This window comes from Corvus kubaryi, unplaced genomic scaffold, assembly GCF_017639235.1.
Source record: "Corvus kubaryi isolate FWS band 111438036 unplaced genomic scaffold, C.kubaryi_AGA036_p1.0 62624, whole genome shotgun sequence".
NCBI classification, from domain to species: Eukaryota; Metazoa; Chordata; class Aves; order Passeriformes; family Corvidae; genus Corvus; species Corvus kubaryi.
The window spans coordinates 1-9,165 of NW_024581465.1; the positions used below are offsets into that span (position 1 = coordinate 1).

At 55.5% G+C, this 9,165-nt stretch overlaps 1 long non-coding RNA gene across 1 annotated transcript; it reads left to right on the top strand.

Annotated features, from left to right (window-relative positions):
- Positions 1-6: 6 nt before the first annotated feature.
- Positions 7-9,138, top strand: LOC121672502. The gene is made up of 2 exons (XR_006018885.1): positions 7-1,052; positions 5,820-9,138. It is a non-coding gene; the product is annotated as an uncharacterized LOC121672502 (long non-coding RNA).
- The last annotated feature ends 27 nt before the right edge of the window (positions 9,139-9,165 follow it).

Here is a 9,165-nt window from a genome sequence, read left to right on the forward strand (position 1 = left end):
CCTGTCCCCACTCGGGGTGTCTGAAGGGGGCACAGGGCTCTTCCCCCCGAGGCCACGGGAGAAGAGGGACATCAGAGTGTGGGGCAGGAGCGAAGCCGTGTGTGAAACACTCCCCAGCACGGGCCAGAGCTGGGGCTGGAGGAGGTGTCCAAAGGGTGCCACAGGGCTGGGAACGATCCACAAAGTGCCCAGGAAGCCACGGTGGCACCCGGATGCTGCTGCTGAATTCCTCAAGCCTTGGGACACATCCGCAGGGCAACCACGGCCCCACCACCAGGGTGCTGCATCCCTGCCCATCCCCACCAGCCCTGAGGCCTGGGAGAGGGGCTGGGCCATCCCCTGCTGCCAGGGGAGCTGCAGGGAGCCCACAGTGTGTCCCCAGAGCGGCCCCACTGGGCTGAGGCACCGGGAGCCCTTTCCCAGCGCAGTTCCCCGGAGCCACCGGCTGCCCGCTCGCACCTCTGCCCGCCCTCTGCCCTCTCTCTCTGCGTCTCTGTCTCTCTGCTCCTCCCGCAGATTTTCGGGATAACCCCAGGTGTTTCCTCTGCCACTGCCTCCCACCACAGCCTTTTTCCCGGTGGTGGGGGGTGCTCAACCCTGCTGCCCTCGCTCCCGTGGGAAGGGCAGAGCCGGACGCTCTCTCTGCTCCCATCCAACACCACCAGCAAAACCCCGCGTGGGTTTCGGGGAGCGTGGGGTGGGGGGGGCTCTCTCCTCCTTCCTCCTCCTCTTCCTCTTCTCTCCATCCTCCTCCTTCCTTGCTGTCTGTGTGTCTGCCCGGCCTCCCTGCTCCCTGTCCCCATCCCTGTCCCCGTCCCCCTGGCCGGGCGTCGCTATCTCACTCTCTGGTTCTTTGCAGATGGACGTAGTTTACACATTCCAGACCGGCGCCTCCTCTTTGCAGGGAGCCCTCAGGAGACAGCCTTCCATCGTGAGCCAGCACCACGATGTAAAAAATGTTTCTAGCCCAACCCATGTAGCTCTTTCCTCCGTCAATTCCACTCCCACCACTTCTGCTGTTGCTGCTGCTGCTGCATCTCCTCCTGCGGGCAGTGAGTGATGGTCTATTACAATGCATGACTTCTAATAACCACAGAGAGCACCTGCACCCACCTAACCCCGCCTGCTCTCTCTCCCTCTCAGCCTTGACTCGCACACTCACTCCCAAACCTGAAGGATGGGGCGGGAAACCGTTAAAAACCCCCAAGTTTTTATGCTGCTAACAAAGTTACGAACCTTTCTGGTCCTTTTTCCCCCCCCCATTCCTTGTTGCTTCCTCCAGTTTTACCTCTTCTCCTCCTTTGCAGGGCTGGTGTTTGAGTCCACCCTCCTGAGGCGGGGGTGGGGTGGGGCAAAAATTGGCAGTTCTTGCTCCCAAAACCCCCGAGTTCACGAGCATTGCTGGGAGAAGGGCAAGGCTGAGCCCAAATCCTGCTGGTTCTTTCCGCTGCCCAGCCCTGGGATACCCCAGGGATGGGCAGAGACGTTGCTTTGAGATCTCTTCTGGAGGCAGAGTGGCCGCTGGGACTGTCCCTAGGGCTGGCTGAGCCACGGGGAGGAGGGACAAGGACGATTTGCTCCTGCCCTGCCCGTGGTGGCTCAGCTGGTGACACCTTGGGGCTGCTGTCCCCCCTCTCTGTCCCCACCTGGGGACTTGCATGGCCTGGGGGCAGAGCTGAGCCATCCCTGTGCTGCCCCAGGGCTCTGTGGGGACATCCCCGGGGCTCTTTGGGGACATCCCTGGGGCTCTGTGGGGACATCCCCGGGGCTCTGCTGGTGCCCAGGGCAGCCAGAGGATCCTCAGTGCCCACCTCGCTCTGCACACGCCGGATCTCGGGGTGTGTGCAGACACTGCTCTGCATGGAAACAGGCATGGAAACCACATTCCTGCTGGATCCCAGTGGGAATGCTGGATCCTGGGTTTCCAGATCCCAAAAAAGCCCTCTCCGTGTTCATCACGGGCTGCTCTGCACACGCTGGATCCCAGGGCGTGCAGACACTGCTCTGCATGGAAATGGGCATGGAAAACAATTCCTGCTGGATATCAGTGGGAATGCTGAGTCCTGCATCCAGCACTGGGTTTCCAGACCCTAAAAAAGCCCCCTGGGGTGCAGAGCCCCTCTCTGTGTTCATCGTGGGCTGCTCTGCACACGCTGGATCCCAGGGCGTGCAGACACTGCTCTGCATGGAAATGGGCGTGGAAACCCCATTCCCACTGGATATCAACGGGAATGCTGGATGCTGGGTTTCCAGACCCCCCCAAAAAAAGGCTCTGTCTGGTGTAAAACCCGAGTGTGTTCGTTGTCGGGGCTCGTGAGCACGTGGACGCGGATTCTCTCTGCAGGCTGGGAGCAGGGGATGTGTCTCTGCTGGGTAATTGGCTTTTTTATTGCACAGTCACTTATCCCCGTTCTCCTCTGATTAGAGAAATACCCTCGGTGACTTTCTGGAGAGCTTTCAGGCTCCGCTGTTTATGCACTGTGGGGGAGGAGCGAGAATTTGGGATAATTTTGTTTTCTCTCTGTTTCGCTGACTCTGGGGCTGGGAGCTGATTGTGTTTAACCCCAGCGATGCTGGAGCAGCGCAGCTGCCTCCTGCTCCCATCTGAGCACCTCCAGGATTTTCTGATGGAATGCAATCTGCTTAGAGGGGCTCAGGGCAGAGGACTGGGGGGGGATGAGACCAAAATGCAGCTTCTTTGCAGTCTGTGGATCGATGTTTTCCCCATTTTGCAGCGAGGGAATAGAAAACTTCACCAGGAGCTAAGCCAGGTCTCCAAATCTTCCCGCTGTTTTTTCTGCCTGGACTTTCCTTGTTTCCCTCTGCTGCTTCCCTCTCTCCCGAAGCTCCTCTTCCCTCCACACAGATCCATGGTGTCCCTCTCCCGTGGAGGAGTTTTTCCAGGGCTGGACTTGCTGTGTCCCTCTGCTCCTGGAATTGGTGCAGAGGTCTCAGGAATGACCTCCAGGAGATGTCTTTGCAGAGCTGAGCTGCTCCCACTGGGAATTCCACCCTGGATTGAGGGAGCTGGGCAGAGCCAGGGCCAGGGGATGTGATTCTTGTGGGGCTTGCGCAGCACGTGGAGGTGCTGCAGGCAGGGATGGTGTGAAACAGGAATGAATTCCAAGCCTGGAGGTTGCTTTCGGAAGGTTCCAGGTGGAGAGGAGGCGGCAGCCTGGCCGTGGACGGGAGGGAGGGGCGGCTCCAGCCTGGAATTCAGCTTTGCTGGGGCTGCCTGGCTCATTGAGAACACATTTCCTTGCTGTTGCCTTCCTTTGACAAGGGAACAGCTGAATTCATCTCGCAGCAGTCACTGCCGGGGATGGAGAAAGGAGGAAAATCAGAGGGAAGCTTCAGCAGGAGCTCCTTGTGGGAGCTGAGGGGGCTGAGAGGGGCTGGGCAGGAGACCGAGCACAACTGGAATTGCCACAGGGAGCCTTCCCTGCTGCTCCCAGCCATGCTGGACAAATCCCCAGTGCTCTGGAGGTGATTCCTTGGGAGGGGAGATCTCCTGGTCCCACACGAGCTCTGCTCCAAAGAGCCGAGGCTTCTGTGGCTCCTAAATCTGAGCTTGGAGGTGCCACCACCTCGTGGCTCTGGCAGGCACTGGGCTCTCCTCAGCCACCACCTCGTGGCTCTGGCAGGCACTGGGCTCTCCTCAGCCACCACCTCGTGGCTCTGGCAGGCACTGGGCTGTCCTTGGCTTGGTTGGATTCGTTATCTTTGATTCAGTTGATCTTTAGGGGTCAGGATCTGCTGTTCTCAAGTCGTTGCTGATGTGACAGATGATCAGTGTGAGGTGGCCTCGGTGGTGTCCCTTGTCCTGTGCATTCACCTGAATTTAGCCAGGGTTATTAGTGCACAAATCCAGCTCTGATTTGCTTCCCAGCTCCATCAAATTCCCATTTTTCCAGGCCAGTGGTGCTCCAGCACTGGGGGTACCCAGCCCAGGCTCATCCCCTCGGTGTCTGTGCCCCAGCTCAGGTGTGTGCCCTGCTCCCTGTGCAGGAGCTCCTGGGGCTGCTTCCAGCTGGGATGAGCCAGGAAATGCTTCCTGATCCTGAGCCAGGTGCAAAATGCGCTCAGAAGGGCATCCCTGGTGAGAGGGGGCAGGGAGAACTTCCAGGGTTCCAGGCACGAGGCGGCTCCTGGAGGAATTCCCTACTCTGGTTTTGTGGGATCAGAGATCCTCAGGAGGATTTTGGCTGTGCTGGGCGCTGAATTCCCACCTGGATGGGTGCCACACCCAGGGACAGTTTAAATAAAGGGACAGTTTAACCCAGCCCATGTCACCAGGATTGGGGGTGAGGTCTCTGCTCCCCCACCACGCCTGCGGCCCACAGAGGTGGCAGAACACACTCAGCTCCTCCGTTCCCCTCATCACCAAGGGGATTTCTGGATCATTCTCCCTCCAGCCTGGCTCTTTCCACTCCCTCAGATGCTGCTCCCTCCCCCCTTTTTTGGGATCTGTGGATCTCCTCCCTTTTGTGGCCCAGTTTCAGCCACAGGGACACCACGGGGGCAGGCAGGGGATGGTTCCTCGGGGCTGGGGAGCAGCAGAGGCAGCTGAGGAGGAGCAAAGCTCCTTCCACGGGGCAGGAGACCGAGCACAATGACTGGAATTGCCACAGGGAGCCTTCCCTGATGCTCCCAGCGCTGCTGGACAAATCCCCAGTGCTCTGGAGGTGATTCCTTGGGAGAGGAGATCTCCTGGTCCCACACGAGCTCTGCTCCAAAGAGCTGAGGCTTCTGTTGCTTCCCTAAAACCCAGCAGAGCTGGGATGGGACACTCGTCACCCACCTGATCCAAAAATGGTCACTTGGCTGCACGGGAGAGCTGGAAGGGTTTGAGGCTGGAATTCCAGAGGATCTGGAGGGAGCAGGGAATCCACTGCCAGCCACCAGCCAGCCAGGTTCCCACACCTCTCCCTTCCAGTGCCGTGCAGGGGCAGGGCCGTTCCCTGGTACTCCAAAGCAGGCTCTGGATCTCCTGCTTGAGCCTGGCTTTTGTGGTGGAGCTGCTCCATGGGATTCCCAGGATTGTGTGTGGCTGGAATTCCTTTAGAATATCCAACAGCATCCCCGCCTTTGGAAACCACTGGGTCTCCTCCAGGTGCAGGGAAGGATCCAGAGCTCCAGCAGGGTGGGGAAACCCACGCAGACCTGGACATTGACCGGGATCCCGTTTCTTCCTCACGGCACCCACCTGCAGCTCGTGCTTCCCGCGGGCTGGAAAAATCTGGAGACGCCTTTGGGAATCCCCATTCCTTTCCAGAGGTGTAGGAACAACCCTGCCCCAACCCCACCCACGGCTCCCACGGTAGAGTTTGCCTGGAAGTGCCCCCGCTGTTTGCCTAACCCACCTCTTTTTGGAGCCGTAGTTGCCCCCACCTCGTTGTCCTCGTGTCTGTCCACCCCGAGGCGCGTGCGCACACGCACACAGATTTAACGACCGACTAATTAACGCATTTTGGCTTCCATCCATCCAGAGGGGTGATGTTGGGGTGGTGGTTTTGAGTCGTCCCGTGTCTTTTCTTGCAGCTTCTGAGGCCGCCCCGTAGCCGGTGGGTTCCCAGCACCCCCCGTAGTGCCTGACTCTGATCCCAGTCCACCGTAGATGTCTCATTTTTGACCGAGCTGTCTGTTCAGTGGTGATTTTGTTGCTGTGGTCGTGCTGTTTGGTTTTTTTTTTTTTTTTGTCGTTGTTGTTCGATGGTTGTCTTCCATCATTTATTTTCACTTTCTCCCCCGAGCTCCACCCTCTGGCCACCCAACTGACCCCTGTTTTTTTTCCTCCCCCTACTCGCCACGCCGCCCAGATCAAAGTGGTGAATGCGTTCCGTAGCTCCCTGTACGAAGGCCTTGAGAAACCCGAATCCAGAAGCTCCATCCATAACTTCATGACTCACCCGGAGTTCATCCTGGAGGAAGACGAGCCTCGGACACCATTCCTTGACGGCGCCGAAGACGACCCCGAGCCTGACGGACTCCAAAAGCGAGGTGGGGGCAGCCCGGCGGGGTCGACAGCGTTGAACAGAAACAACAACGCAGTGGACAGCGAGCTCAGCTTCCCAGAGCCTGGGAGCCCCTTCCACAGCCTGGAGACATCTGTTTGACCTTCGAACTTGGAATTCCCCCTCCTCCTCCTCATCCTCCTCCTCCTCATCCGCCTCGGCGCTGTGTGATCCCGGCACCAGTAACTGATCACAGCTGCGGTCACTCCGTGTCAAACTGCTCATGCCTGTTATCATCATTTGGGGTTGGTTTTATTTTTGGGGAGGGGGGGTAGGGAGGGGGTTTTATTTGATTTTTCTTTCATTTTTTTGGTTTCTGTTTTGTTCTTTTTTTTTTTTTTTACCGTTATTTAGCAGTGGGAACCAGAGTACCACCGCCACGCTGTGGGTGTTGGGAGAGAGGCTAAGCCAAAAAAAACCACCCAACCAAACAATTGTGCATCTCCATCCCTGGTTTTCCGTGGTACTCGCCCAGGGGGAAGCAGCCAGGTTCTTTCCTCTCCAAGAGTTGGGCTCCAGGCACGGAGGGAGGTTTTCACTTTGCAAAAATGCATGTTCCGAGGAAATTCAAGTTGTTGTAGTCTTACACACCCTCAGCCCGAGGGCTGGGGGTGCACTTGTGACTTGATTTTAATTTTTTTTTTTTTTTTTTGGTGGGTTTTTCTTCCACTTGTGGTTTTTAGGGGTTTTTTCTTCTAATGTTGGAGGTTTTGCTCTTTGCTTGTGGGATTTGTGTCCCCCCCCCCCCCACCCAGGAACTTCTCAGTGGGGAGGGGCAGTCACCACTCCAGTGTGAAAATTAAGGAATAAACTAAAAAATCCCAGCCAGAGGAAGGTGTTTACTCCAAGGTTGAGAGATCCAGGGATGTCCACCAGTCTTCCACCTTTGGAAAATGGTACCTGGGCGTTTTCCAGCTCCTCCTCTGTGTGTGCCCCACACGTTTTTCTCTCTCTGTTTCCAAACTGGTAGGTGAGAAATGAAGCTGGCTTAGTTCTAACCTTGCTGGAGGGGAGAGATTCTGATTTTCCTGCAAAGGGGGAGGTGAAACTGCCAGGGAAAAGGTGGAGAGAAACCCCCCCAGTTGTGAGGGATGCAGCTTCTTCCTGGGAATTTTAGGAGAGGCCTCTCTGCTGCTCTTGGTCAGGAGGGAAACTCTTGGTGAGAGGTTTTTTGCAGCTCTCACAGCTCCTGGCCCTCAGAGCAGAGGGAGTTTTGCCCTTTTTCTGTGCTGTTGGGGTCAGTAACCCTCCAGCCTCGCTGTGCCGGCTCCAGGGAAGCGCTGAGGGATCCGGGAGGAGGCTCCAGCTGTGCCCACCAGCGCTCCGAAAGCTGTGGGAGGCTGAATGGAGAATCCTGAGAGCACAGTGGGTCCTCAGTGCTGGCAGGGATCAATCTGGTGGTCTCACGATCCAGTGGAAGGGAGGGAAGCTCCATGGCCTACGGATGATCCTCGGTTTTCCTGGAGGCAGCAGGTTTGGCTTGGATGGCTGCAGGTCCTCCGGAGAAGGTGCTGCTGGAGGCTCGGCCTCACTTCGCTGCTTTTTTCTTTTTTTGGAGGTCATCTCTTCCCCTGGAGCCCTGCCTCACCTCCACCACTTGGAATAATGCAGTGAGAGTCCCTTTCCTTGCAGCTGGCTCTGGATTGTCCCTCTGGCAATCCCTGGAGCGGGAGGCAGGATGTGCCGGGCTTGGGCCAAGCCCCTTCCCCGCAAGCTCCCGCTGCTGCTCCCCTGCTCGTGACCCTTCCTCCTCTCCTCCAGCCCCTTTGGGAGCAGAGGGAATTGGCTGGAAGCCGCTCTCCGAGGTAATTCCCACCCCTGGGAGCGCAGAGGTTTGCCGGGAGAGGCCGGGGCTGGCTGGGTTCTCCCCCCTGTTCCCTTCAGGAACGCACAGAGGAATCTCCCGTGCCTTGTCCGAGCACTGCCTGCAGCACCTCCTGCCACGCCAGGGCCCAGATCTTTGCCGAGATTTAAGTGTTCCTTAAACCACACCACAAACCAAGTGTCTTCGGTTCGCCCCCGGCCCCGCCTCGTCCTTTCCGTGGGGTGGGAGGAGGAGGGAAGGTCTTGATCCCAAAAATCCCCGCTATCCAGAATGTTCCGAGTGTCCCACCCTGGTGCTGGCGAGCTGGGCTTTGTTCACTGCCAACAGCAAGAAGAAATTGCCACCACTGCCCATCCCCAGTGCAAATTCAGTGTCCACCCCATGCCCGGCTCCTTTTTTCCTCCCTCCCTCCCCCAAAAAAATAACCCAGGGGGGTGAGGGGGGGTCTTGGGTTAAACACCAGGGAAGACCCAAACAAGGGGTGGTTGTGGGGTTTTGGTTCTGTGTTAAAGATGACATTGCTTAAAAAAACAACAAAAAAAAAATCACTTTTTCTATTTTAAATACTTGCAAAAAAACCAAAAAAAAAAGAAGAAGAAGATATGGTGTTCTTACAAGCTTACATAAATATTTATTAAATACATTTTTTGGGGGGGATGCACCAATTTTATTTTGGTTTTTTTTTTCCTTTTGATATTTTTTTAATACCTCAGACCTGTTGAAAAAAAAAAGAAATAAAAAAAAAAAAGAAAGACTCAAACCACCACCACCACCAACTTCAAGCCAACTTTGGGGGCTCTCAAAGTCACTCCCAGAAATCTGTGACTGGCAGGGTTTGCCACAAGGGTCTGGTCGTTCCTTTAGTTTGCTCTATTTTTGTCGTTCTAGTTGCCATATTAGGAGGGGGGGGATTGGGGAGGGAGAAATAAATGCTCTATAAATATTATGCAAAAAAAAAAAAAGGAAAAAAAAAAAGAAAAAGAAAAAAATCTAGTTTTCTTTAGCTCAGAAACAGATATTTTTACGTCAGCCATATGTATTTTGTTTAAAGAAAAAAAAAGAAAATAAAGAGATCTCGGGTCCCGCGGCTGCATGAGGGCAGTTGCAAGGGACACTTTAATTAATTCCGTGGATTAATTAATTCAGCCATCGGATGCCAGTCAGCTTCCTTTTCTCTGAGCAGCCATCTTTCTACTAGACGTGAGTTGGATGACACAAATGGGGTTTTTTTATATAAATATCTATAAATTATGTTGGTGTATGGCTGGTTGCTTCAAGTATAAATGTTTCTTGCGCAGATTTCCTGTAAAGTTATTTTGGGGTTTT